The 27006-nt window shown below is 54.0% G+C and overlaps 1 protein-coding gene across 2 annotated transcripts in view; it reads left to right on the top strand.

The window, feature by feature from the left end:
* FTO (FTO alpha-ketoglutarate dependent dioxygenase) overlaps positions 1 to 27006 on the top strand; it is a 251363-nt gene that overhangs the window by 127382 nt on the left and 96975 nt on the right. The window lies entirely within an intron of this gene.

Below are 27006 nucleotides of genomic sequence, written 5' to 3'. Positions count from 1 at the left end.
GTTCTGCTGTTTCTGGAACACGGGGGCTGTGTTTGGCTGGGCTCGTCCCTCTCGTGGGAGGAGTCTTGAAACAGAAGCCGGTTAGGTAAACGCTCTCAGCCACGGTTAGCTCTCCTGCACGTGGGACCTAGGCTCACTGTGACGATCCCTGGGTCGACTGGATGCGTAAGTGACTTAACCCCGGGTGTGACATTTCGAGGAAATGTTTGCACCTTGAGCAAATGCAAGATAAGGAAGTACCTGAGGCCGAAGCACCCTTCTCATCAATGGTCTGAGAGACCAGCCTGGCAACTCAGGTGGGGCAGGTGTCTGGGTTGCCTGAACGCTGTCTGTGTGTCAGTCTTAGAACTGACCAGTTGGAATTCCCCCGGTTCCCACCTACTTTCTCTGCGCGTGGCCTGACCTGTGGTTAGAAAGCTGCCCCTGGAAAAAGGTTTGTGCAAATCATCCGTTTTTACAGAACCAATGCTTGCGTGCTACCTCTCAGTGTCTCCTGCTCTGACTTGACAAACAGTTGATGGATGGATGGATAGGAGGCTGGGCCAACTGCCCCCACAGGTTGGGGTTAGCCTTCAGGTCTGTGGTTGGTAAAAACGGTTGCGGTATCGTCTGTCCCTGAGCAGGAGGGACAGGAATCGGGACGATGACACTGTCCGTGGCCCCCGAGTCTGCCCTGATGCTTAAACATTCCGTGTGCCTGGGAGTCAGGACCGTTTGTATTGATAGCCGTCATCTTCTGCAAATGAGTTCACGCGACAGAGTTTGCAGTAATTGATGGCTTTCCTCGTAGCAATGATCATAAAAATAGATTTGTCCAAACATGGCTAAGATGAGCCCTCTCCAAGCAAGGAGACAGTGGAGTAGGAGCTATCCGTTCTGACTGCGTATCGGAAAGCTGCCCTTGCACATGCGTCTGTCATCTCTAAATTTGGGCTTGTGCTGAGACTATAATTTTAAAATTCTCCAGAACCTTCTCCCCTTCCATCTTTTCCTGTCGTGTGGCCGGAGAGGGACAGTTTCATCTACAGTCACTCAGTGATTTTCAAGTTAAGTTCCAGGGACTAATTTTTAAATTTTCTCTGTGTTGCAACTTAAGTACGTGTAGTCAGTCAGTCAGGTATGCCTATTCCGTTAAGTAACGGCATCTTGGCGTGGGGACCTCTGAGAGGTTTCTCTCTCTGAGTTGGGTCTTTGGTATATTTTCATGTGGTGATTCTGATGAAGTAGGAAAGGGAGAAAGAAGGAAAAATTCTCCTGTAATCCTCTCGGACCATCACCCTCCCCCCCCCCCCCGACAGTGCAGCTCAGGGACAAGTGTTGGGAGCAGAGGGAAGGACTTCTGATGGGTGCTTTCGGTTTGTTAACCGTGATTTCCCAACGCGCCAGGTTACCAGGCGGCGTGGCCGAGGTGGCCCGAGTGAGAAGAGTCTGCTCTGGGCACCTCGGGCCCTTCCTGCTCACGGTTTAATCAGGAGCTGGAGCAGGGGTTGAAGTCCATGCGGTTATTCCGACATCTGGCACCGAATTTCTCACGTCCTCTGTGAGCGAGCGTTCAGCCCCCAGCACTCTGTAGGCCGCCTTAAGGCCAAACACCAGAAAGGGAACCTCAGGAGAGGGTGTCCCGGAGCTCAGGAGACTGTCCTCCGAGTATTAAGTGCCCCTGGTCCCTTCCCCACCCCGTCCGTCCTCACCCCCATTTGATGTTTCCATCCCTGTGACCTGGCTCCAAGACTCATCCACATGATCCCTGTAAACAGGCCATTCCCACCACCTCTCCTTCCCTCATCCAAGCCACACTGGTCGTCTGGGATCCACTCGGCCCCACGTCGCCATCAGGCGTGGGCACGTGGCAGTGAAAGTTATCGAACACCCGCCGCCACCGTGCTGAGTGCGCCGCCTGGTTCTGGGGGCCGGCCCGTTGTGTGTGCACTTCGGAAATTACACGAGGAGAAACGTGCTGTGACAGAATAATCAGCGCTCGCTGAGGGCTCAGCAGTAGGCTGCTGTATTTTACGTGCATCAAAGCTACCGGGGGATCCGTTAGGTTAGATAACAGGAATTTTTTTCCCTCCGAAAGTTAACAACAGACGGCTGTGATTACCGCCCATCGCCCGTTAGAGAGCGTTAGGAACAGCACGGCTTTGGGAGGTTCAGGTCGGCCGAGGCCCGCTGCTGGCGGAGCTTCAGGCTGCGTCGACTGTGCTGGTTCCCCATGTCCCCTCTTCGGCGGCCCCTCTGTGATAACCACAGCGGGGAGCATGCTCAGGGCAACCTGCAGCTCGGTTTTAGAGTATTTGTGACAGCAGTGTGGCGATTACCAGAAGGAAAGGGTTGGGGGGAGGTGGGTGAGGGTATGGGGGAGACACTGTGATGGAAGGAGATGTAACTCGGGGTGGTGGACACACAGGACAATAGACAGATGATGTGTTAGAGAATCGTACACCTGAAACCTTTACCACTTTATTAACCAATGCCCCCCCCAATACATTCCATAAAAGACAAACAAAACAAAACCAAAAAAACAAATAGAAAAAAAAGAAGCGTGACTCTCTCGGGCCAGGAGCCTCTGAAGCCCCTAAACCGCAAGCACACGTTCCCTGTAGCGTGGCTTTGGGAGGAACGTGCCGATTCCGCGTGACGCGGGGTAACTGAGTTGGTCACAGTGTCACCCGGCCCCGCGGTGGCAGAGGCCCGTCCGGGGGCTGTGGGTTTCCTTTGCCCGAGCTCGGTGATCCCGTAAACAGCCCCTCCAAATAGGCTGATGAGGGCTGTCAGCTCGCTTCCCGGAGCTGAATGGGCCGGGGCGCCGCGGGGAGGCCGTGTGAATGCGGGGCGAGTGTTAACAGAAGCGGGACAGAGTTTCCGCAGATCTGGCTTTGTTTACACATTCCCCTCCGCCTGACGGACAGCTTGTTATAGCTTTTAAAGAACTGGGCAAGCCCTCCGCCCTGACCCCGTCATGACCTCCGCAGCCCCGAGGTCAGCCTGCAGCTAATAAACGGCGCGATCCTGCGGGCCTACTGTAGGGAAGGCAGGAAAGGAGCAGCTGCATGGCCGGCGTCCCAGGATAGGCTGCTTCGGGGTCACTCTCCGATAATGAAAATGATTACCAAATTATATGGAAGTTTAACCGCAATCGCCAGCGAGAGGAGGGTGGAGCCGGGCGTATTAGGTTTGATAAATGAACTGTGAAGAGGCCCATCTGGCTCTCCACATCGTCTCCCCCTCCCCCCCCTCGCTCCCTTCCAAGGGGAAGCATTGGAAAATAACAGCAGTACATATAGACTCAATGAGCCATGCGAGGGGCTGCGATGGATGAAGATTTAATGGTGACAGTGGGGGAGATTATCATTTGAAAAGTGCACGGAGGAAGAGGTACAGTTCCATGTCCTTGCCCCAGTTGTTTTTCTACAATGAAACCCAGTCAAACGCCAGAGCCTTTGTTTATCTTACGCAAATCCTTAGCGTCCTGCCTCGATGGGCGACAGTTTCAAGGGCGTGTCTTTTCACGGGACCATCATTCGCAGTCGGCACCAGGAAAGCAGCGGGCTTCCTTTGCCTCGAACCGTGTCAGGGTGAGAGTGGGGCACTTCATGTCTGCTCGCTCGCTCAGCGTAGAGAAGGTAGGTACGTCACGTGCCAGAGAAAACGCTCCCCAAAACTTGCGATCCAGACGCATGACTCTCTCCAGGACTGTCTCACACGCTGTTTTCTTTTGACTGCGACCTGGCGCTATCTCTGTGAGAGTAAGGAGAAAGCACAGTGTCCACTGACTGGATGCATTTGTCTATTTAGCAAGCGATTTTTGTAGCCTTTGTCTACCTACTGTTACTGTATACAAGATACTGCGCGAGAGGATGGGCTCAGCAGCGACGTAAGGATGCATCCGGGGGTGAGATTGTAGCCAGTTCCCGGAAAGCGGCCTGGAAGGCAGCAGGAAGGGAAGCGGGGAGCCCAGTCACCCTGACCCCTCGGGAAAGGAGTGAAGTGCAGATGCCTCTGAAGACGGGCCTCGCTGTGCCGTTGGAAACCTTTATCTCGGACGACAAGGTCTACGTAACACAAGCCTCGCCCAGGCAAGAATTGTATGTAACATAGAAATAGGAGGTCTACCCATTTCCCCCAGTCAGCCTCTTTCTTTACCTTTGGTTTTGACTTGACCTTGAATATCCGTGGCGACTGACAGGTGAGCAGAAGGTGAGGGGATGGATATGGTGGAGAGGCGGGGAACTCTTTTAGAACTAACCGTGCTTTTTAACTTTAAAACAAGGCCATTACACTTATGCTAAGTAAGGTACAGATTCACACATACACACAAAAAGACAAAAACCAGGCCACTAGGGTTATTTTTAAGATATAATTCACATAATATAAAATTTCACGTAATATAATTCACATAATATAATCATAGTCACTTTAAAGGATGCAATTAAATGATTTGCTTAGTACACAAACAGATCACTACCATCCAATACCAGAGCGTTTCCGTTACCCCGACACAAAACCCTCGACCCGTTACCAGCCGCTCTCAGTGACCCCTTTCCCACAGCTCCTGGCAACCACTAAGCTACTCCCTGTCTCTATAGATTTTCTTGTTCTGAGCATTTCCTATAAATGGAATCATACAGCATGTGGCCTTCTATATCTGGCTTCTTTCATTTAGCCTAGTGTCTTCAAAGTCCACCGTGTTGTAGTGTATACGTGCTCATTCCTTATTATTTGCCAAATAATATTCCCTTGTATGGACGTACCACACTCCATTCATTCATTCCTCAGTGGATGGGCATTTGGGTTGTTTCCACTTTTTGGCAATTCTGGGAAGAGGGGAAAAGGCCGCCCTCGGGTCATTCCTCTGAACGGGGAGTTGGGTGTCTGGCCAGGAGGGGCAAAACTTCGAACTTCGGCTCAGTGTGGCATCCAGTCCATATTTCCCCGCTCCGGGCAGCTGCCGTTCGCTGGTCACCTGCTGATGTCCTGCTGGGGCTTTGATGCTATCAGTGCAGTGATGTGCCCCCGCCTCGGTGGCTTGGCATTGGGGCCCGCGTGGGATTCCCATTCTAGGAAACCGGAATCACAGAACGGTGAGCCACCAGCCTTGAGCACAGGCTGTGGGGTGACGAGGCTGATGTCTCTATCTCCTGAGACGACATGTGACTGAGTCATCTGACCACATCTGCTGCTGTCACTCACGCTGGCGAGAGTGGCTGCTTCCCTGGCAGAGGGGGCCGGGGACCAGTTCAGTAGCTGTCAGCGCACCTGCTGGCTTCGATGGCGGGGCCAGGATGGGCGTGGGGAGCAAGTGACGGGGATTCCGGGGACGAGCCGGGAGGCACTGGCCTGCTAGCCTCCCGTGATGCCTTTTTCTTTTAATGCACCTGGTCCCACCGCCTTTCATCCCTGCAGGCCCTGCTTTCCCCGCCCTTAGCAGGAGCATGCCCTCCGTGTCTCCATAAATCCGATAACTCCATAAAAACTCCTCATAAATGTGCAGGGATGGAAACATTGTGTACATTTGGAGCAAGGATTAGATGAGTCTCCAGATAGGGTCCTTTCTATCCAAGATTCAGCCCCTGTATCTTAAGGAGTCAGGTGTTGCGAATGTTGTTACCACTGTTGCTGTCATCATTTATGGCGGACAAAGGCCAGTTGAGTCGTGCGCATCTTACTTATAAAATCAGCACTGAGGCCTCAGCGCGGCCCTGCCCTGGGCCGTTTCTGACTGCGATCAGCCACTGGCTTTTTCCGACGAGGCGGCGCTTCTTAACCTTTTGAGAAGACATCGATCTATTCATGTCTTTATTCACCAGATACTTACTGTGCAGCTGCTATTTGCTAAGCCCCGTCCCAGGTCCCGGCAACCCAGCGGCGAGGAAACGGGGGACCCTGCTTCTTTCAGGGCGCGTACGTTCTAGTGCAGTGGTTCTCAAACTCCTGGCCCTTTAAATACAGTTCCTCATGTGGTGACCCAACCATAACATTATTTTCGTTGCTACTTCATCACTGTCATGTTGCTACTGTTATGAATCGTCATGTAAATATCTGATATGCAGGATGGTCTCAGGCGACCCCTGTGAAAGGGTCGTTCGACCGCCAAAGGGGTCGTGACCCACAGGTTGAGAACCGCTGTTCTAGAAGGCCGGCCGGCGAGCGTGGTGCTCCTGGGTGGGATCCTGAACGTCGCTTTTTTAAGAAGATGTATGCAGTTGTCACACCCTGCATTGCGACAACACTCACCAAAACCCAAAGACAGTCAGTCGTCCCGTGGAGATAAGACGATAGAATTTCCCTTTCTGATCCTCAACCTAAAACGATCACTTTGTCGGGAAACTTACAGTTCAGGCTCTAGTGGGTCCTGTCCGTGGGACAGGCCCGGAGCCCCGGCTTTCTGAGGAGCCCCACCCTGGGGAGGTGACAACTTTAAAGTCTCCTTCAGATCATCTGCACCCTGTTCCCAGCGATCTTTCAAAAAAAAAAAGAAGTGTCCCCCTAAAGGGTTTCCCTTCAAGGAAGGCTTCCGTGCAGGCCGCGCTCCCTGCGCCAACATCTCTCAGGAGAGGACAGGAGACCCCGTGCCGTCTCCTCGGTGCTGGGGTTGATCACACAGCGAAGCCAGCGCTTCACAGGTGGTGGCTGCGGCGACGGTGAGCGAGCTGTGGGTCCTGCCCTGACCGAGGGCCTCCCTGGGCCTTCCGGGTCCTCCAGGGAGGCCGTAGAGATGAGTCACCCTTGGCTCGGGGATCCGCCCAGTGAGGAGGGCAGGGGGTATCTGTGCGTATCTGTCTCCTGGCACCTCAGCATCTTTCACACTGTTTAGCTTGGGGGTGTCTCTCTGTGAGGAAGCAATTTCCAGCTCAGGCTGTGTATGTGTCCCTTAGAAATCCCTTAGGAAAGCTACTGTGTAGCGATGCCATTTTGGTTACAGTCTTTCAGCAGGTGGCAGGGCCCGGGTGCCAGTGAGGATGTTCAAGTGGAGCCACCAAGAACCCGTCGGTCCTCGGAGTGGAGTGAAGTGGGGCCGGGGGGGTGGAGGCCGATGGGAGTGGCTCCCCGAAGGAGAACGGGGAGCCTTCCTCTGCCCGGGACGGGTCCCCGGCAGCCGGCTCTCTGTCCATAGCAGGAAACCGTCCGCCGCACGTGAAGAGGGGCAGCGTCATGCTCTCTGGGGGTGTCCCAGGCTGCACGGACTTACTCTGACAGGCCCATTCCAGGCTGTAGGTAAAAGTTGAGCAGATGTGGCTTTCCGTTGAGGAAGTCCTGGGGGGGCCGGGGGGGGGGCCACAGCGCTGTTGCCCTGTAGGGGACACTGTTGTCTCACTTATCACATCTCCTGTGTCTTGTCCCAGGACAAAACCACAAACCAAACAAATCAAAAAACAAAAGTAGGTCAGCCCCTTCCAGTCGCTCCTGGAGGGACCCCAGGTGTCTAGAGCAGGCAGTGTCTGGGGATCGATCGGGCCTGGGTCGTGGCCATGCCCAGAAGGGAACAGCTGAGAGTTTATTTTCGGGGCAGAAGTGATGGACAGGGCCTTCCAGATGCGCTTTCTCTCCACGCTCCCCTCCAGACAGGGTGCTCAGGCGGGTACGTTGCAGTCGAATACCATTTTCGGTTCAATTTAATCCGACTAAGATGTGCCCATGGGCCGTTGGAATCTAGGTAACCACGCTCCGCCTTCCAAGGGCATTCTGCAAGTTCCGGTCGTCTCCTCTCCATCCACCTCTCTCTCTTCAGCCGAAAGAAATGCCGTTTTCTGAGCGAATGAAGTCATGTCTGCCAGGCCGGCGTGCGGAGGGCTCAGCGTGAGCCCCGCGCCAGCTGCTAGGCTGGGCTCTCCGGCCGGCCCGCCTCTCTTCCCAGACCGCCGCCCGCCTCCGCCTTCGTCCAGGTGCCCTGCGGCCTTGCCAACAATTCCTCCGCCCGGCCGCCCGCCCGGCTCTGGCCCCTTCCCGACCAGAATGCGGGCCCTGGAAGGCGCTTGCCGTTAACCCGGGAAAGCCCGGGCTGGGCCGAGGCGGTGCGCACAGTGCGGACTTTGTTCGCTCGCTTCCTTTCGCGTTTCACCATCAATTATGCCATGTGTTTCATCCAGTTGGTGCTACCCGCCCAGCGTTAATTATAACCTACACGACTGTTACAGTTAATTTTATGGCAAGCATATTGTCTCTCCCAGGCTCCCGAGCAGCTCATAAATTATCCTGAAGGTAAAATGTAACTTGGGGAACTAGTTATGAAAATTCCATCCATCTCGCTTAGGAGCCGCAGCTGCTGCTGTCAGCCGCCTCGCCACGGCTTGGTGGAGGAATTACGGCGGGTCAAGTTTAAGAGGGTAGGCCCGGGCTGTCACCCAGGAGGAAGGCTGTCCTGGCCCTGTCAGCCGCGTCCCTCCTGCCCATCCCTGGCGGCATCCCTCCGCGGCAGGAGGCGGCGGCGGGCAGGTGGACGGTCCCCGAGCTGTCTGTATCCATTACTTTACAGGAACGTGTCGCGGGGCGGCAGGCCCAGGGACCTTTCCTCTCCGCGCTGTCATGATGGGAGGCATCATCTGCAAGGTGCGGGCGAGATGGCTCTATAACTGACTCCGGGCCTGGCTCCGGAGGCCGCCGGAGGAGACGGGACAGCGCTGTCCGTGACAACACCTCCTGGCAGCCCCAATCTGGCACTCCCTCCCCACCCCCACCCCCACCCCCACCCCCACCCGGCGAGCTGTCTCCCCACAGCCCTGGCTGAAGGAGCGTTCTATCCCCGGGTTGTTCCTTTTCATATAATCTGATCAAGTGAGATTTCGCTGTGAGCAAACCGCGCTGGGAAATTGCCTCCTAAGTAAATTAGCGGGTTACCTTATTGGGATAATAAACACACTCCTTTTTTTTTCTTTCCTGTTTCCTCCCCGCAAAGGATCCGCTTTATGTGCCAGCCCCCGGGGCCCGAGCATTATTATTTTTAATGACGGAACACACGTCTCCCATTTAGCTGGTTTGCATCGTGACTGTAGACGATCTTTCGGGCTGCCCTCCTTCATCTGAAATTCCGCACGTTGTGCTCGCTTTAAAAGCTCCGAGGGGGCCTCTCGGAGCCGGGAACCGTTCTCAGCACAGCATCTGGCAGCAGCGCTGGCGCAGGGCCGGGCCCAGAAGCCGGAGAGGGTGCGTGGAGAAGGGTCGCCGGCGACACATGCTTCCAAGTGCAAGTTCGAGCGACGCATCCGCCAACAGCGCCGGCTTGGGCGGCGGGGGGCTGGTTGAGAGCGCTGTCAAGTCAGGGAGACCCTCCCCGAGCTGGCGATGGCTCCCTGTGTATTGGGGAGCATGTTGGTGTGTGTTCACACATGTCCCAGCCTATGTCCCAAGGCACCCAAGGCCATGACTCCCGAGCTGTATGAGGAAGAGAGTGGGCCCTGGCCTTGCGCAGCCAGGAGGGCACCACGGGATGGGATGGGACGGGACGGGACCGGACGGGACGGGATGGGAGGGGAGGTCTTGCCTGAGGAGGCCCCGGGCTTCCTCAAGGAAGTGTTCTTCTGAGCTTTGCACGATCGCCACACGACTGGGGTATTTGTGAGTTTTCTAGTGAAGTCAGACAAGAGGCTGCAAACACAGAAATGTCCGCAGGGCCTGGCAGGTAACTGAGACGAGACGGATGAAGGCAGAGAGGTGGGGCCAGGCGACCGGGGAGGTTCAGACCTGTCCCGGGTGGGCAGCGTCTTCCAGGCAAAGGAGGCTGCTCGCGTTACCAGGGCCTCTCCCTTTTCGGCGCCAAGGAAAATTCAGGGGGTAGATGTGCTGTGGACTCTCCGATTTAAACGTCAGCCAAAATTCAGACCCGTGTGCCTGTTATTCAGGCTGATCAATACCTCACGTCTGGGAGTGGCTGGGGTGGCTGGGAGTCTGAGCTAGAATGGAAGTCCTGTCTGCTTAAAGTGAAAAGTCTTCTCCACCTTCCACACGTGTCAAGGAGAGAGGCACTGACCCTGGGCAAAGGGCCAGAATGCGATCTGGTCACCGCCGTGAGACCTCGTAACTGTTCTGCTCGATGTAGGTTCTTTATTTTTAAAAATATTTTTTTTAATTGATTTCAGACAGGAAGGGAGAGGGAAAGAAAGAGAGAAACATCAGTGATGAGAGAGAATCGTTGATTGTCTGCCTCTTGCACACCCCACACTGGGGATGGAGCCTGCAACCCAGTGCCCAGACTGGGAATCGAACCGTGACCTCCTGGTTCATAGGTCAACACTCAACCACTGAGCCACACTGGCCGGACTCCACGTAGGTTCTTGCTTGGAGGAAATACTTGGGTATTTTTGTGTGCCTTTCGCTTGCCAGTCGTTCATGTTCCCTTTCACAGAGAACGCATAGGAGGGTTTTCCGAAGCGAATGAGGTGCACGGGTGGCTCCCGTCACCATGGAAAGGTGTGCAAAATCCTGGGAGATCTGGAATCCAACGAATGATCTCCATCACCATTCCTCCTCTCCGCCCTCGAGTTTGTGCCTTATTCCCAGCCCCTGGGTGCAGCGGGGGTTGGGGGGGGGGGTTTGACGGGTGGGGGGAGGTGGCAGCTGCTCTTCCAGGGCACAGAGGTGTCCGTGCTCAGATAATCTCTTTGTCTCACCACCCCAGCCGGACGGCCACATGGAGGTGTGGTTGGGCGAGTTGTTACACACACGTGGGTTTGATCCTCTGGAGAAGAGGAACATGCGGAGACGATTTCTTTCCTTTCATAAAAAGAAAAAGGTGAGCCTAACCCTTGGCTGCCGCCGCCGTCAGCTGCCGGGCCTGCGCGGTTCAGTTTCATCATAAATATTTCACGAGGGCGATCAGAGCGGAGCCCGGTTGACATCACCCGCTCCAGCCGCGCCAGAGGAGCCATTGCGCCAACATCGGCCCACGTTTCTAAAGAAAAGTGAATTTCTAATGTCACGTTCACATCCGGTCAGAGAGCCTCTGGAAGAAACGTCTGTATCGATGTTTATAATCCCCTGCTTTTTATGGATTTGCCGTTTGTGCAAAAAACTCCCAAAGAGACTTTATTTTGGTTCGATCAGACCGGCTCGTGAAATAGGCCGTGTATCCAAATCCATCCTAACCCGTGTGTTGGCAGCCTTTTGTATAAATAATGTCTTTTCCACAAACGAGTGCATCTGAACAGGGAAGAGGAAAATTAAGTGGCAAACTGTCTCTGGGTTGCCGTAAACTGACAGGATCCCAGATGCAGAAAGCGGGGACTGACAGCTCATTCGCTCCCGGGGCCCATCGCGCCGTTGTTGACTCCACGGATGTATGAGAGGTTGCAGTGCCGAGCAAAATGTTTATTCCGGCGCCTTTCGTTTCGGGAGGGGTGGGGAGAGAAGTATTTAAGCATGCATCTGGGGGCGGGCATGTCACACAAAATACGTATGGGGTTTCTAGGCATTTGGCAGGAAAAGAAAAAAAGAAGAAAAAGAAAGGACATTCGCATTTTATAAAAACTTAATCCGCGCTCACAGATGGTCCTGCTCAGGTGCGATTTTAATTACGAGGTAAAGAACAGCCTCGCACAGTAGGAAGTCGTGGTAATAGACAGGCGCTTTTGTCTTCCAGCCGCAAAGAAGCCTTGTTGCCGAGAAACGGAAATACTTTGTGTGACCGGGCTGGGGGGTGGGGGAGAATCTCAAAATGACCAAGAGAGTTGGCGAGAGGAAAACGAAGGGTTCCTAAATATCCGATGCGTACCCTCGAACCGTTTTACGAGTGTGTTGTTTTTTAAAAATATGTTCTTACTGATTTGAGAGAAGGGGGGGGGGGGAGAGAAATGTTGCGTGAGAAACATGGATCAGCTGCCTCCTGCACGCCCCCTACTGGGGTTGGAGCCCACAGCCCGGACATGTGCTCTGACCAGGAATTGGACCTGCGACCTGTCGGTGCGCGAGATGATGCCCAACCCACTGAGCCACACCAGCCAGGGCCCTGAGCAGTTCTGAGCTTCCTCCGTAGCGGCCATTTTCGCGGCGGCTTTCCCAGGGAGAAACGTCCGCCGTGGGATACCTCTCCGGGGGTCAGAGGGGAAATCAGCAGGGCCAATGGCAGACCCATTTTTAAAACCTGCATCCCACACGGAGGGCCGCCTTCCCGGGCCTTCGGCTCCAAGGGCTGCTTCGCCCTTCACGTGCGGGGCCGCTCGGAGGCGGTACGGATCACCCACCCGCTGCCGTCACCTCCAGCGGGCATGGGCAGCGCACAGAACGGCCTTTTCGTTAGGCAGCAGCCATAGATTACAATGATGCTTCACCGTCTTTCCCTTAGCGGGGAAGCAGGCAGGCCTCGTGTTAGGACCTCCGTGTCCTGACACAGTTAATTGCCCGTGGATAATGGCTCTGGGCCCGCGGCCGCGGGCGGGGCGGCTTTGTTGGGGGGCTTACCGAGGGCTCGCAGACTCAGGTGCGGCACCCCCCCCCCGCCCCCCCGCGCTTCCCGCCAGAAGCAGACAGCTGTGTTTTCTTTACCGCCTTATACATCACGGCGAGCTCTCATTTATTACCGCCGCGCTAATGATGCCGCCGCGCCTCGCCGTCCCGTGCTACCCGGCGATCGTATATTTGCTGTAGAGATGTTAGCTGGTTTTTCCTACGCGATTAATCTTTCCTCGCCCAAATGCATCCCGTGGAAACGGTGAGCCCAGGGGTCAGCGTCCGCCGGGTCCGGGCTGCGGCGATCGGACGAGGCCAGGCTGTGGGGTCGGTCCTCTTTGCTTTCACAGGGGCCTCGCCCCGGCTGCCGTCGACCCAGCAACGCCATGCTCACGTTACACATTAAGGGGAACTCGGGCGAGTGAGAGGGAAGCGTTTTCAGGACTTTAGCCCCGAGAGAGGCTTCCCACCTGAATATGTGCTACGGGAAGCCGGCTTCGCCGGGGCCACCTCGCTCAGTGGCTCGGCAGGGCCGTGTCCCGTCCACGCGGGCAGTTGGGGGGTGTGTGTGTCAGACCGGAGCTGGCTCCCTGTCCCCGCGAAGGCAGGTGCTTCTGACGTGCGTCCAGGCCGAGCTCAGAGGCCCCGTCTCACAGGCCCGCAGCGGCGGCCCAGTGGGTGGTGGTGTCCTCCACCCACCAAAGCCTTTCCTTTCGTTTTTTCCTCCACCATTTGACTGCTCTGTCACATTGTAAATTCCAAGAGCACACATGAGCCTGCGTCTTGAATTTTTTTCTCTCTCTTTTTTTTTAAAATGTACCTTTATTGTTGAAAGTATGACAGATGTCCCCTTTTATTTCCCCATCGACCCCCTCTGCTTCCCCCCGCCCCCAGGCCTTCACCACACGAATACCTTTCCTTTTAGAAGATACCTATGTTGCTTTAGGTTAGAAAAGCACAGTTAGCATTTGGATCCATGGGGCTCACACAGTGTTTCTGAGAACCAGAGACTCAAGTCAATCTTTAAGTTATTTATTATTTAAAAAAAAAATGCTTTCAGTCAATTTAAAGAAAAACATGTATAACCATGTAGCGGGTTCATCAGGAAGAAGCATGACGGCGGGTCGAAGTTGAGGAAACTTACCCACCGAGGGAGTCGGGAAGCCGCACCGCAGTCATCGTTACGCTCTGGCCACGGAGAAGGCCCTCGCCTTGCAGAACAGCCGGCGGCTCCGAGTGGCTCTGAGTGGCTCCGAGTGGCGGCTCCCAGTGGGTCGTTGCCGGGGGCCGGGCACCGGGCTAGGCTTACTCACTTTCCTCACTCAGCTCCCTGCGAACCCATTGACAGAGGCGCTGCCTCTACCTTCACGTTTCAGTTCAGGGGAGGGAGGCCCCGAAAGGCCAAGGAACTGGTCCAGGTAGCGCAGGCTGTACGCGGCCGAGCCAGGGCGGGAGCCCGGGGCGCCGGGGCCTGCTTTCCCCCCCTGCGTCCTGCCACGTCCCGATGGGTCAGGAGGAGGACCCTGTGCTGCTCCCGAAAGCAGGCGGACGGCGGAGAAGCAGGAAGACGTGCAGCGCCGCGTGCCCTGATGCATGCCAGCGGAACAGCATGTTATTTGTGCTACACACAGAGTTCACATACGGAACTCCGTGGAACTGACCGGCGCGGTAGGGACGCGCGCTGTGCGAGGGCTCCGGCCTCCGCTGCTGGCTGGGCCCTGCGTGCCTGTTCCGGGCCCTGGCGCCCCGAGACGGCCGGCTGCGTGCCTCGAGGACAGACGTGCCTTAGAACCCGAGCTCTTTACTGGAACAAGTGAGAAAAGGGGGGTGGACGGGGCTTCGGTTTTCAGCTGGTGCTGTGGAACCCTCCAGTCACGTGCCATTCGGGGCTCAGTAACCCTCCTTCCTACAGGGCAGGGCAAGAGTGGGTCTGCGGCTGTTCGCATGGAAAACGATGCCATGATTCATGAATAATAACCCAAGCATACATCCTGTGTTTCACGTACTCGCCGCTGTAACCCTGTCTTTGCCTCACCCTCTATACCAGGGTCTACGGAGCAAACACGTCTTTGCCGATTTCTCGTGTTTTTGTACTTAGAAACGCATGCTAGTTCTTTTCCCCGTTCGCTTCAAAGGTCTATAAACAACGCCCAGTCCTGCCTGAAACTTGCAGTGAGACTCTTCGGCAAGTAGCATGCGTCTGTTTTCACGAAGAAGGGACAGCGTCAACCTCTGACAGTGAATCTCGACTCTTAACCGACGATGCACGTGCGAGCCTCTCTGTGCCAAAAAGCATAGAACGCCACAGCGCACGGGACGGACACAGGTGGGGTTCCGTCCCTCGGGTCCCAGACCCAGACCGAATGCACACACTGGCAGCACCCCTGCGACTCTTGGTTTATCTTGATCGAAAAAACCCAGGAAAAAAGGGCTCCAACGGGCAAGAATTCTCATTTGATATTTCGCGAGCCGGAGCGCTTCGATCTCGGCACTGGTGTTTCTGACCAGCTCCATCGCACAGGGATCCGTCAGGCAGGCGAGGTGTTGGGTGTGGAGAAATGGGGACTCGGCCACTCAGGAAACCTGTCCAACGGACGTGTCCCAGCCACAACCTCCACGCGGGCCACGCGTCACCGTGAGCGATGACTTGAGAACTGGGAGGCGTGCGCAGAGGAAAACTGGAGAACAAAATGGATCGAAAGAATTTATACTTTCGTCATTTCGAGTTGGGGCCAGGGGCTACGGCGCACGCCCCGCACCGTGGTAATCCACGGCCATTTAATTTGCTAACAGGGCTTACTCTGATCGGATCTACAGCTCTTCCTCCACGATAATCAGAACAGAGAAAATGTTGATCTCTTATTGTCCAGCCCCCGCCCAGCCCCCCACTTTCTTTCTGGCAGATCGAGATGAAACAGAAAGCTGATATTCAGAGCCGCTGGAATGGCAGGCCTTGTAATTTAGAAATCCCCATTTTATCCCGTGTAATTTCTTCCCTAAGATTCCTCCGTCTAAATCTGATACAGGTAGGAGCCAAGACAAACAGTAACCATTCACCGTCACCCCGGCCAGTTTGAATTTCACCCTAATGTAAAGCAAAGAGAGCTTTTGGCTTCATGTCAGGTGTGTAACAGGGGTAGAAAATGCACTTAACATTTAGCAGCAAATGTTACCATATGTTTCCATAACAACTGCAAACTTCTACGTGAGGACAGCAATAATATAAACACCTAGGAATCTTGGAACGGTAAACGATTAATTTACCAAATATTAAAAAAAAAAAAAAATCCAGCCACAGAAGCCAGGAAACGGGGGGTGGGGAGGGCAGTATCCCGTGTGAATTTCTCCATTATGTGGCAGAAGATGCTGCCAGTTAATCTAAATGAACAAATCTTTAAAAATTATAGATACAGTGTCCATTCTCCACCGTGCATTTTTTTTTCTGGGGCGGTGTGTGGTGGTACCAACCATGGCTGATTTCTTTCACCATCCTGAACTAGTTAGCCAACGACCCTTTAGCAGTTGTCTCCAATGCACATCTGTAAGATTATTGCCTTTTCAAAAAAAATACTTTTATTGATTTCAGAGAGAAAGAGAGAGGAAGAGAGAGATAGAAACATCAATGATGAGAGAGAATCATTAATCAGCTGCCTCCTGCACGCCCCACACTGGGGATCGAGCCCGCAGCCTGGGCATGCGCCCTGACCGGGAATCGAACCCGTGACCTCCTGGTTCATAGGTTGATGCTCAACCACTGAGCCACGCTGGCCAGGCTCTCCTACCCATTTTTAAACATAAAAGAGGCAGGGCGTAGAGGAGAAGAAATGGATCTACTTGACCATCTTTAACAAAGAGGCGTTAGTAGCTAGAGTTCTTCATATCATCACCGAGGGGAATTTGGTGTTCTCTGATTTCTCTGTGGGGCAGAGAAAGGATCTTTTAAGGGGTGTATTAGAAACACGACAACCTGTGGATGGGTCTTTCATTTGAAGAGATGGATGGCTTTTATTCCTAAACCTAGCTCCGAGCGTGGTGAGAGTTTGGAATGTTTTCCTAGAACAAAAGACTACCTTGTCACTTAAGATAAGCTGATGCACCGTGACCAGCCCTGACACTTGAGTTACTGCCTGTCATTGAACGTACTGACGGATGAAGGTTTAAGTCCACCAGTAGAGAAGGTGAGCCCTGGCAGGTTGCACAGTGGTTAGAGCGTCTGCCCGAGGACTGAAGGGTCAAGGGTTTGATTCCCGGTCAAGGGCACGGCACGCACCTTGGTTGCAGGCTTGATCCCCAGACCCAGTTGGGTTGGGTGTGGGAGGCAAGCAATCAATGTGTCTCTCTCACATTGATGTTTTGATCTCTCTTTCTGCCCCATCCACCCTCCCCTCCACTCTCTCTCAAAAAAAAAAAAAACAAAAAAAAAAGGAAAAATATCCTTGGGTGAGGATTAAAAATAAAATGAAATGAAAGGTCAGTGGGAGGTAGGCTGCCTTAAAAATTCAGTGCAGAAGGCCAGAGAGCATACATTCAGGAAGCACCCTGGTTTGGTTACAGAATCGAGAAAGGGCTGCGAGGCTCTACCTTCCGGAAGGCGGAGCGGCTGTTCACCTGGGGAGGGTGTGCCCCGTGGCCTCCCTGCCGAGGTCATAGTGCAGCTCGCAGGCCGGGAGGGAAGCGGCCAGGGACACTGGTCAAAGCAGGGCTTGTCCTTAGTGGGCCCAGAAGCAGGTGGAGGCCACTGCTTAAGGAGCTGAGGACACGTGGCTTTTTCATACTCGGTGCCATGGCCCCCTGAGTGTTGTAAGAGACCCATGAAGCAGGCCGTTCTCATCTGCAGGGAGGGGTGAGAAGGTGAATTTGTGACTCCAGTTCGGTTGATGCCAGAGGCGTGCAGAGGGATCGAGGCTCTTTGTGGGGCTGTCCCCCCTCTGCCCCCCCGCTCACGTGGAGAGCACGTGGCCAGCTTCTCCTTTCCGCTTCAGGCTGAGTCAGTTTCTGAGCAGAGGCTTGGTAAAGCGCTGGCAGATAGGTTAAAAGGTGTCCCGCCCCCCGTGTATTAGAAGACAGAGTGAGATTAAACTCGCTAAGCCTGTCATGTGCCCTGTAAAATAGCAAGTCAAAGTGATTTTCAAATCCAAAGTCACAGGCTTAGGGGGGTGCGACCTTGAGTGAAGGCCGCCTCCAAACGGGAGATCTGTGGGAGCGACAACGGGCCCACAGGCTGCCGGCCCGGGGAGCGCCGCAAAGCCAGCAAGTCCTCTCGTTCTCGGCCTCCAGGCCAACAGCGCTCCAGCCCCAGCAAATCCCCAGCCTGGCTCCTAGGCCTTGGGAATCACTGCCCGTTCCAGGCAGCAAACCTTTCTCAGAAGCCTGCTTCATGCATTAACGCAGAGCCTGGCGGAGCTCCAGGGGCTCCCAGAGGAGAATGAGGCAGGGTCCCTGCCCTCAGGAGGCTTAAAATTAGGTGAGAGCCTGGCCATGTGGCTCAGTAGCTGAGCGTCGATCTATAAACCAGGAGGTCACGGTTCGATTCCTGGTCAGGGCACATGCTCAGGTTGTGGGCTCCATCCCCAGTAGGGGGCGTGTAGGAGGCAGCCGATCAATGATTCTCTCCCATCATTGATGTTTCTCTCTCTCTCCCTCTCTCTTCCTCCCTGAAATCAATAAAAACATATATGTATAATATATAATGATGTGTAATGTGTAATTATTTATATGATAAAGTCAGATGAGAGCTACTGCTAATGATAACTCTTACTGAATTCCTACTCCACAGCAAGTGCTGGCATGTATCACTAACTCATGTGATCCTAAGCAGTAATAGTACTCGCTAGCCCTTACCGAGCGCTTCTCCGTGCCAGGCCCAGTTTAAGCGATTTATGTGAATTAGCTCAACTATGACAACAGTACGTGGTGTGTGTGTGTGTGTGTGTGTTTAATTCCTAGTTTTAACGGGGAAAACCAAGGCAAAAAGCAGTTAAGAACTTTCCCAGGGACGCAGAGCTGGGAGGCAGAGGAGCTGGGATCCCGGGGGAGGAAGCCAGGTCCCCGTGGCTTGGGCGCCGTGGTCTCGTCGGAGCTGCCACCCTGTTTTATTTCCGACGCGGCCTAGCAGCCCCGGAAGGAGGGTGAGTGTGGATTTTTATCTCCCGTGTATCCGCCTTTCATTACGTTGAGCTCACAGACACGGTGTCAGCGCATGCGATGCTCAACATCCCGGGTCTGGGGGAACAGGCTGGCCCCACCATGTGGGTCTGTCCATGTGCTGTGACAAGAAGCAATGACAGACACTGACTCTTACCGCAAGGAGTCGGTTCAGTTACCAGAGCCGGGGGGGGGGGGTGGAGATTGGGGGGTTACCTCTGATAAAACCAAAGGGCCCAGTTGTTCTTGGTTTTGACTCCTTGACGCCCCGATCAGAGCAGCAGTGACAAACGGCTGATGAACCAGCCCCCAACCCTCTTCTTCGGCCATACACGTGCTTGGATTTCCCCGTCTGGAAAAAGAAACACAACTCGGGGTGGCGTGTTTGTGAAGGAAACGCGATCAGAAGACTGGAGGGCCGGCGCTGTGAGTCCTTTTTGTCTCTCGAGGCACAAAACCGAGCACTGTCATCTTATCTTGGGTGGATCTGGGACACAGTGTCCAGAAATCCATACACGATCGATGATCGCTGTCTTGACCTCACCTTTCTCCCGTGGCAGCGGGTACACCTGGAGCCAGCCTGACGCTGGTGTCAGCGAGAGAGCCTGCCGCCAGCAGCGCACACCCCTTTCTTTCCTCTCCCCCTGCCCTGCTCCACACCCAGGGCTGCCCAATGCTTGTTTGCAGCCCCAGATAGAGTTCTAAGGAGCAGCCCAATTAAACTGTCCCAGGCCCCCACCCCCCTAACCCCCCCTCCCCCACCTCCTCTGTAGAGCCCTTTAGGCAGCAGACATTCCTGACTGTTAAAGCGAGTAGCAGCTCGCCTCCCAAGCTGGAGATAAAAATGAGTGAAATGTGTTATCCTGGGCTGACACTCGGTCCAGCTGCCGGGCAGATGCTGCCGCACCTGAAGTTTCTCTGGGCGGTTATGGGGCCTGTGCTATGATCTCATATGTTCCCCTGGAGAAAGTTGCGGCAGGTATCACATTCTCCGAGCCCATGCGAGGGAGTTCCATGGTGCCTTCTCCCAAGGTCGATGCCGACCTCCACTCAAGGCCGGGAAGACGGATCTCGCTGGCCAGGCGCACTGGCTTGTGTTTCACGATGACCAGAGACATTCCAGGGGTAGGTCTGGTCAGGCGTTTGTCAGCTTTACCTGAAATCCCTTTTGAAATCTGCTTTGGCAGCTAATTCACTCAACATCTGTTGGGACCGGCTCTGGGGAATGGAGTTGTGATGACCAACCCTGACAGGGATTTGTAATTGTGTGGTTGACCCATGCCCCGTCTTTTGGTGGCATCATTCCGTCTCTTGCACTGTGTATGCTTAGGTACATGGGCAGCATGAAATTAGACTTCCCACGGGGCACCTCTGGAGTCTACCACTCTAACTGGGAGTTCTTTTAAAATATATATATATATATATTGATTTCAGAGAGTGGAAGGGAGAGGGAAAGAGCGATATAAACATCAATGATGAGAGAGAATCATGGATGGATCGGCTGCCTCCTGCACGCTCCCTAGTGGGGATCAAGCCTGCAACCCGGGTATGTGCCCTGACTGGGAATGGAACTGTGACCTCCTGATTCATAGGTCGATGCTTAACCACTGAGCAACACCGGCCGGCCTCTACTCCATGTTTTGATTAGAGGCAAATGTGAGAAGCTCACAGTGACAGAAGATAGACGTAGGGCTGTGTGATTGTGTTTGCTGCACCCTTCTACCCCCGTACGTAGGGGCGACCTGCAGACTTCCACGCAAGGATGCCTGGGCAGCCGTAAGGAGTCACCCAGAAGCTCTCCTCAGGGACTTTCCCTGCCGACCTGGACACTTGTGCTTTGAATGCTGATGGCCAGGCCCGGGCTCCCTGTGGTGGAGGACTCCATGGCAAGTGGAGTCCATCGAGCCCATGGGGTCTCAGACATCCTGCACGTGTGGCCTTCGCGTTACTTCACACATTCACCAGCTTTGTGTAAAGAAGCTGTTTTGCAAACTCACATCTGCTGAAATGGAATTGCTGTCATGTACAGTCAAGTTCAATGTGAGAAACGGCTGTTTTCTTTCCCCACCGAGAAAAACGGAAGACGTGTGAGTCTTTATATGGGAAATGCATAGGGCACGTGCAGAGCGTCCAGTATAGAATGTGTTTTACGACCCGGGGAGATTGATGGCCTCGCCCTCAAATCCAGGAGGAGAAACTGGCATTTTCATCCAAACCAAACTAGGAGTAATCACCGTTTTATTTCTTTTAAATGACCGAATGTACAACCGTTTTGGGTATTTTTAAGCGATATATTCTCAAGCAGGCATGGACTTGCTCCCAGAGGTCCCTCGAAAGCACATTCATTCTTGTCATTGGTATTTGAGGATCCTAACGGTGCTATAACAACACAAGTAAAAGTTGTTTTGATACGTACACGCGTGCATTTCAGGTCCAGGATGGACCCCTCATCTCTCTGTCTCTGCATCCCTCTGGCACGAGGTAGCTCTTCTTTCCAGATCTGACCTGGACTGGCTGTTCTGCAGATTTTGAGTTACTGCTGGGCCCAAGGTTGCTTGACCAGTAAGGTATGGATGGCGTGGAGGACGTGGCGGACACCTCAGCAGAGGCGGCTGTAGTAGAGCTTGTTGGGCAGCTGGTGATTATAACAGTTTTTATGGAACTCGAGGCCCGGTGCATGAATTTGTGCACGGGGTGGGGTCCGGACGGTCTGCCCCGATGGGGGCCGATCGGGCCAAACCGGTGGGGGGAGGGGCCATGGGCGGTTGGCCGGCCAGCCCCGCTCCTGATGGGGGGGAGGGGTAATCAGGGGGCTGGGATGGCCGGGGAGAGGGGCCCCAATCGGGCCAGTTGGCTGCCGCAGGGCATGTCATAGTGACCGGTCATTCCGGTTCGGTCATTCTGGTCGCTTGGCTTTTATATATATAGATGGGAGTCTGATTTCGAAGATTCTGCGATGAGGGGAGCGTGGAGGATGAGGGAGATTTGGGTTCTCCAATGGCCGAATGCAAGGGAAGTGAGCCTCTCTTTAAAACTCCTAAGAAAGGTATCAGTGGAGTCCTCCCCTCCCCCACCCAAGGGCAAGGATGTTGGGAGGAGGGGAGGGAGCAGCAGAATTGCGTTCTGAACACCTCCGCTCCCTTGCTACCTGCCTGCAGTGCGTGCCCTGCCCCTGCCCGGACCCTTAGTCTTACTGTAAAGTAGGGTGTCCTCGATGTATGCAACACGGTACATGGGAAATACTGTGACCCTCACTCTACCTCTCCCCTATGTTTTCTAGCGCAACCACATGAGTCAGTAACAATGTCCGAGGCTTGCAGTCCAAAACCTGCTTATCTCGGAGGAGCCATCTAACTTCTCTGACCTTCAGCTTCCTCTTGTGTAAAATCAGAAGGAACCTACAAGCTTATCTTATGTTCTAGAGCAGTGGCCTGCAAACTCATTAGTCAACAGAGCCAAATATCAACGGTACAACGATTGAAATTTCTTTTGAGAGCCAAATTTTTTAAACTTAAACTATATAGGTAGGTACATTGTTATTAACTTAATTAGGGTGCTCCTCAGGCTTAGGAAGAGCCACACCCCGTCCCAAAAGGCCAGCCAGGGAAACGTAGGATGCCGTTTTGCTGTGGTGGATGGTTGCATACTCTTCTCCAGTAATCACAGTGGCCCGATCCACGTGGGGCACGTGAGTCTTGCCTAACCACCGTTCACCTACTGATTCTTCGTATCAGCTGCCCATCTTACAGAGTGGCAGGGCTTGGATTTCACTGTAACAAGGATTGCTTTATTACCATCCCGCTGCGCCTGGGGCCTGAGGATTCTGGGAAGAGGAGGGTTTACTTTTCCCTCTATTTTTTTTTTTTTTTGCCTTTTCCGTTTTGCATGGTGGGGAGGAATCGTTTCTGCCTCCTCCACCCCCGTGGTTGCTCCCCTTTCTGCTCCCCTTGATCTCCTGCGTGCCCCTGTTGCCCATGTTATGGAAGCGTCTCTCGGGGTGACCAGGAGTCTGTCTAGCAGACCATATTGCGGGTGAAGGGCCAGCGCTGGCTGCCTGGCCTTGGCAGTGCCGGGCGGTCAGCTGGGATATAATTAGGAGTCTGCGAGCAGGCTGTCTTCTCCACGGGAAGGGCATGCTCGATGGTGCCAGGGTTGGAGGCTGTCAGTTTGGCCAGGGCTGGAGACAGAAAGGAGGGACAGAGGTCCTTCCTTCCATTTCTAATCCCTTGATGTCCAGTGTGTGCACTTGGCAGAGTTTACATGGAACCGGCGGCGGGCCGACAAGCCGACCGGTGAAACCGGCATATGTTCCCTGTATATGTCAGTAACGCAGGCGACCCTTTCCGAGGCGTGTTACGCGTGGACGGCGGCAACAGGGTTGTGTCGCGCCAACTGTCACATCCCACAACTTTTTGTCGAGTCCGTGGGTTTTTCACCAAAAAGGCAGACGGACTGAACGAACTAAAACAGTTGTAATTTTGAACAGTCTGGTTGGGCCCAAGGAGCGGGGCTGTGACAGATATAACTGACATTTGAATAATTGGATTAATTTGGAGGAGGGCAGATCCGGTTTTGACGGTTGTGCTTGTGTGTTCGTCGTTTTTTGTTTTTTTTCCGGGCATGGAGTTGTGCGGCTTAGATATGCACTTCATGTGATGCCAAGATGGTCATTTAATTAGTCTGCTTTAACATGTATGTGTGTACACGCCCGTGTGTTCCCATGGTGTCACGTGTTCTTCCTAAGTTGTATAAAAGCAGTCTGGCCCAGCCAATGTGTCTCAATGGTTGAGCGTCAACCTATGAACCAAGAGATCAGGGTTCGATTCCTGGTCAGGGCACATATCCAGGTTTTGGGCTTGATCCCCAGTGTGGGGTGTGCAGGAGGCAGCCAGTCGGTGATTCTCTCTCGTCATTGATGTTTCATTGCTCTCCCCCTCTCCCCTCTCCCTTCCTCTCTGAAGTCAATAAAAGTATATATATTTTAAAAAAGCAGTCCGCCATCTGCACTCCATTCCGCCCTGCCAGCACGCCCACGTCTGCACACTGCCTATCCCACACGCCGGCGTTGCCCTTGGGAGCTCGGGGAATACAGTGCGAGGCAAATGCACTCCGCGTGAGCGGCTGTTGAGAAAATGTGCAGACAGGGAGCCCCCGTGACATTGGCAAGCCCTTCTCGTCCCGGGATCGTGGCGTTACAAACATCACAGTGCATCGGGGAGGGGAACAGAACAATGACAGCCTAATTTGCTCTCTCAAGTATCAGTAGCCAAATCCCACATGCTCAAACCCGAGGCCCTGGATGCCTTCCGACCATTGTGGCTTGTTAAGCTTCTCGCAGGAAGATCATCTTAGCAACTGAAAACCAAATGCGCCCCCCTCACGCCCCCCGCTTCCAGAAATTCTGTTCATGAGACCTGCCTTCTGTCGTCAGCAGGGGGCCGGGAACACGGGCAGGCCGGCGTGCGGCTGGCTCTCCGAGCCGCTCCCCTAACAAGACATTCACACCCGGCACCGAGTGTTGACGTGTGGTTTACAACGTTAGCACCCAGTTAGGCAGGGACAGCACGCGCGGCAGGAATCCTGTACCAACACATGTGGGCGGTGAGTCCGATGAATGAGGACCATAAAGGAGACGGGGAAGAGCCATAAAAGGGGAGCCAGCAAAGGGGACTTGGTCCGGTCCACCTTGCACCACGCCGTCCCCGTGCCCCGCCGGGTGGGGCCGGCTCATGCGGTCCTTTTCGATAGGAGAGCAAGAGGGTGCTGGAAAGTTGGATCTGTTACGAGGTCATCACGGAGCCCCAGGTGTTGGTGAGAGATGCAAAGCATCTTCCAGGATGTTTACCCGCCAGCGCCGGGCGGGCGGTACTGTCTTCCTCCCTGCGCCCCGCCCGGCTCTTCTCCATGTGTGTCCGAGGGGTGCAGGGACACTTTCTGGTTTACTCTGCAAACGGGGCGATGACGTGTTCTTGTCTCCTGACGGGCTCTCCATAGGGGATTCACAGAGCCTTTTAAAACTGTGTGTTTTTCTGGGGCAGCCTTGAGAGTCCCAGGGGTGAGTTCCCATCTGTCCTTTATTTAGAGAATCTCCTGGATTGTGTACCTGATGGGCTTGTCTGCGAGATAGATGCTGTTAACTAAAGGCCAGCACTGGCCCCTTATCGGATATAAATCTCTCGCGCGCGCCTGAAGAACAGGTGTCTGAGCTTAGGCAACGGGTAGGGACATCCTAAGGTCCCGGAGTCTTGGCTAAAGGTCCCCCGTCCAGTGTCTGTCTCAGCGTTCATTTGCTCCCGCATGTAGAATAGTAAAAGCGTGTCTCAGCGTTCATTTGCTCCCGCATGTAGAATAGTAAGGCGCTTTTTGGGGGGTCTTGTTTTCTAACGAATTTACCAAGATTTACAGCCTTTGCAAAGGCTCATATAAATGAGTCCAATATACAGTGTTAGTGACCATTTGTGACTCTATATATATTGATTTCAGAGAGAGGAAGGGAGAGGGAGAGAGATCTAGAAACATCAGTGATGACAGAGAATCATTGATTAGCTGCCACCCCCACACTGGGGACTGAGCCTGCAACCCGGGCATGTCCCCTGACCGGGAATTGAACCCTGACCTCCTGGTCCATAGTTTGATGCTCAGCCACTGAGCCACGCGGGCCCGGCTTCACTATTATAGGCAGATGATTCTATATAGCTACCCGGTATCCCACCAAGAAAACAAGTCACAAAATGAAGAATCATTCCGCTCTGGTTGGACACATTATGTTGGACCCGACATCATTCTAACTGATGCTGCAGTTACATATTTCCTCACACGGATTTTTTCCTGATTTTGGATTATTTCTTTAGAATCCGAAAGGAGGCTTGCTTAATCAAAAGAGAGGAATGTTTTTGTGGCTTTTGGTCCATTCTGCCAAATTGTTTTCCAAAAGCGTTGCACCCATTTACACCACAGTCAGCAAAACAGCAGACAAGCGCTGCAGGCCTCCTGGCCACCAGCTTGATGATGCTGTAGAGCCCCCTCTCAGGTTGGCGGGCGACCATCGGACTTCCTTCAGGTTTGAATTTGCATTATTATTATTTTTTTTTTGGATTTTCCCATAAATCTGTTGACTGACTATATGCGTCCCTATGACGCCTGCATCTCCGGAGGCTAAATTTGGGTGAGGTTTTTGTTTGTCTTTGTGTTTCTTGCAAGTTCTCTCTGCGAACAGCCGATAAGTAATTTGGGAAGAGCTGCCTGGCAAGGCCTCCTCCCGGGGACCCCCATCTCGGCGTTGCCGCAGCTGCTGCTGTTCTCGGTGCGTTGCCTTGGCCTCGGGCCAGGGCCCGGGCGGGATCCCCCTCCTGAAGACGGGCTCTGTGTGTCGGGGAAACCGCAGGCTTGGGGCCCTATCTGCCAATATGTTCTTGGCAGCGCCGTCCAATAAATCCCCATCCGCACTGTCTGCGAAATGCGCTCGCAAATGTGGGCGATGATTGCCCGGTGCCGTTTTCCGGGTAACAGCTAATCTTCCTGTCGTAGGTGGTTTTTGTCCATCCCCCCCCACCCCTTCCCTCCCTCGCTGCTCTGCTGGTGCATATTCTAACTGCACACGGATGGATGATAGATGCTCTGAGTTCTTGTCGGAGGGTCTAACGCAAAGGGCACTGAGCCAGGAAGCTGATGGAGACGGGGCTCTGTTATGGGCTCAGCCCTTTGTCTAATAACAGCTTAACCATAGCGACGTTCTTCATGTATCAACTTAAACACAGGGAGCGTCATTCATTCTTCATGTATCGAATCTTCCCAGCAGTCCGCTTAGGTAGGAATGATTAGTCTCCCCCTAACAGGCGAGGAAACGAAGGCTCGGAGAGATGAAGTATTTGTCTGACCTCATCTTCGTTTTTCTGCGAGAAAGTGAGTGTCTCATTTCTCAAGGGCTCAGCCTCCTCGTCTTCAGAGGGCGGTGGCTTCTCTTTACCTCCCAGCAGTGGCGTGGGCCCCCAGGGAGGTCTCAGGCGAGCTGAGTGTGTGATAAAGGACATGTGATAAATCGCAGGGCTTCCTCATTCGCCAAATGTAGGTGCCGACCTGCGTGTGGCTGACAGTGGTCCCTTCCCGCGGTCACGTTTCCTCATCGGCTACAGACTCCGCTGGTGGCGGGAGAAGCCTCCGTGGCCCCCGGCCGTGCTTACCCAACGCAGAGTCCGCTCTGCCTCCAGGCGCCTCCTTCTCTCCCAGCGTGTTTCTTGGGAAGGAAATACACACCTCCCGGAAGCCTGGGTGCCGGTGGAGAGTTAGGGAACTTTTGACAGTGGGGTAGTCAAGGTACGTCAGTCACCGAGGTGGTTGGGTAATTAAACAAGCTGGGTAACAGAAGGAAGGCCCTGAGTCAGGGCCACCCAGAAACGCGTGCAGGCTCCATTTCATACCTTCCGGGACTTTTGTTTGTTTGTTTGTTTGTTTGTTTATTAAGAGAGAGAGGAAGGGAGAAGGGGA

Source organism: Myotis daubentonii, chromosome 15, assembly GCF_963259705.1.
Source record: "Myotis daubentonii chromosome 15, mMyoDau2.1, whole genome shotgun sequence".
Classification (NCBI taxonomy): domain Eukaryota; kingdom Metazoa; phylum Chordata; class Mammalia; order Chiroptera; family Vespertilionidae; genus Myotis; species Myotis daubentonii.
This window is presented reverse-complemented; position numbering and strand designations above follow the sequence as displayed.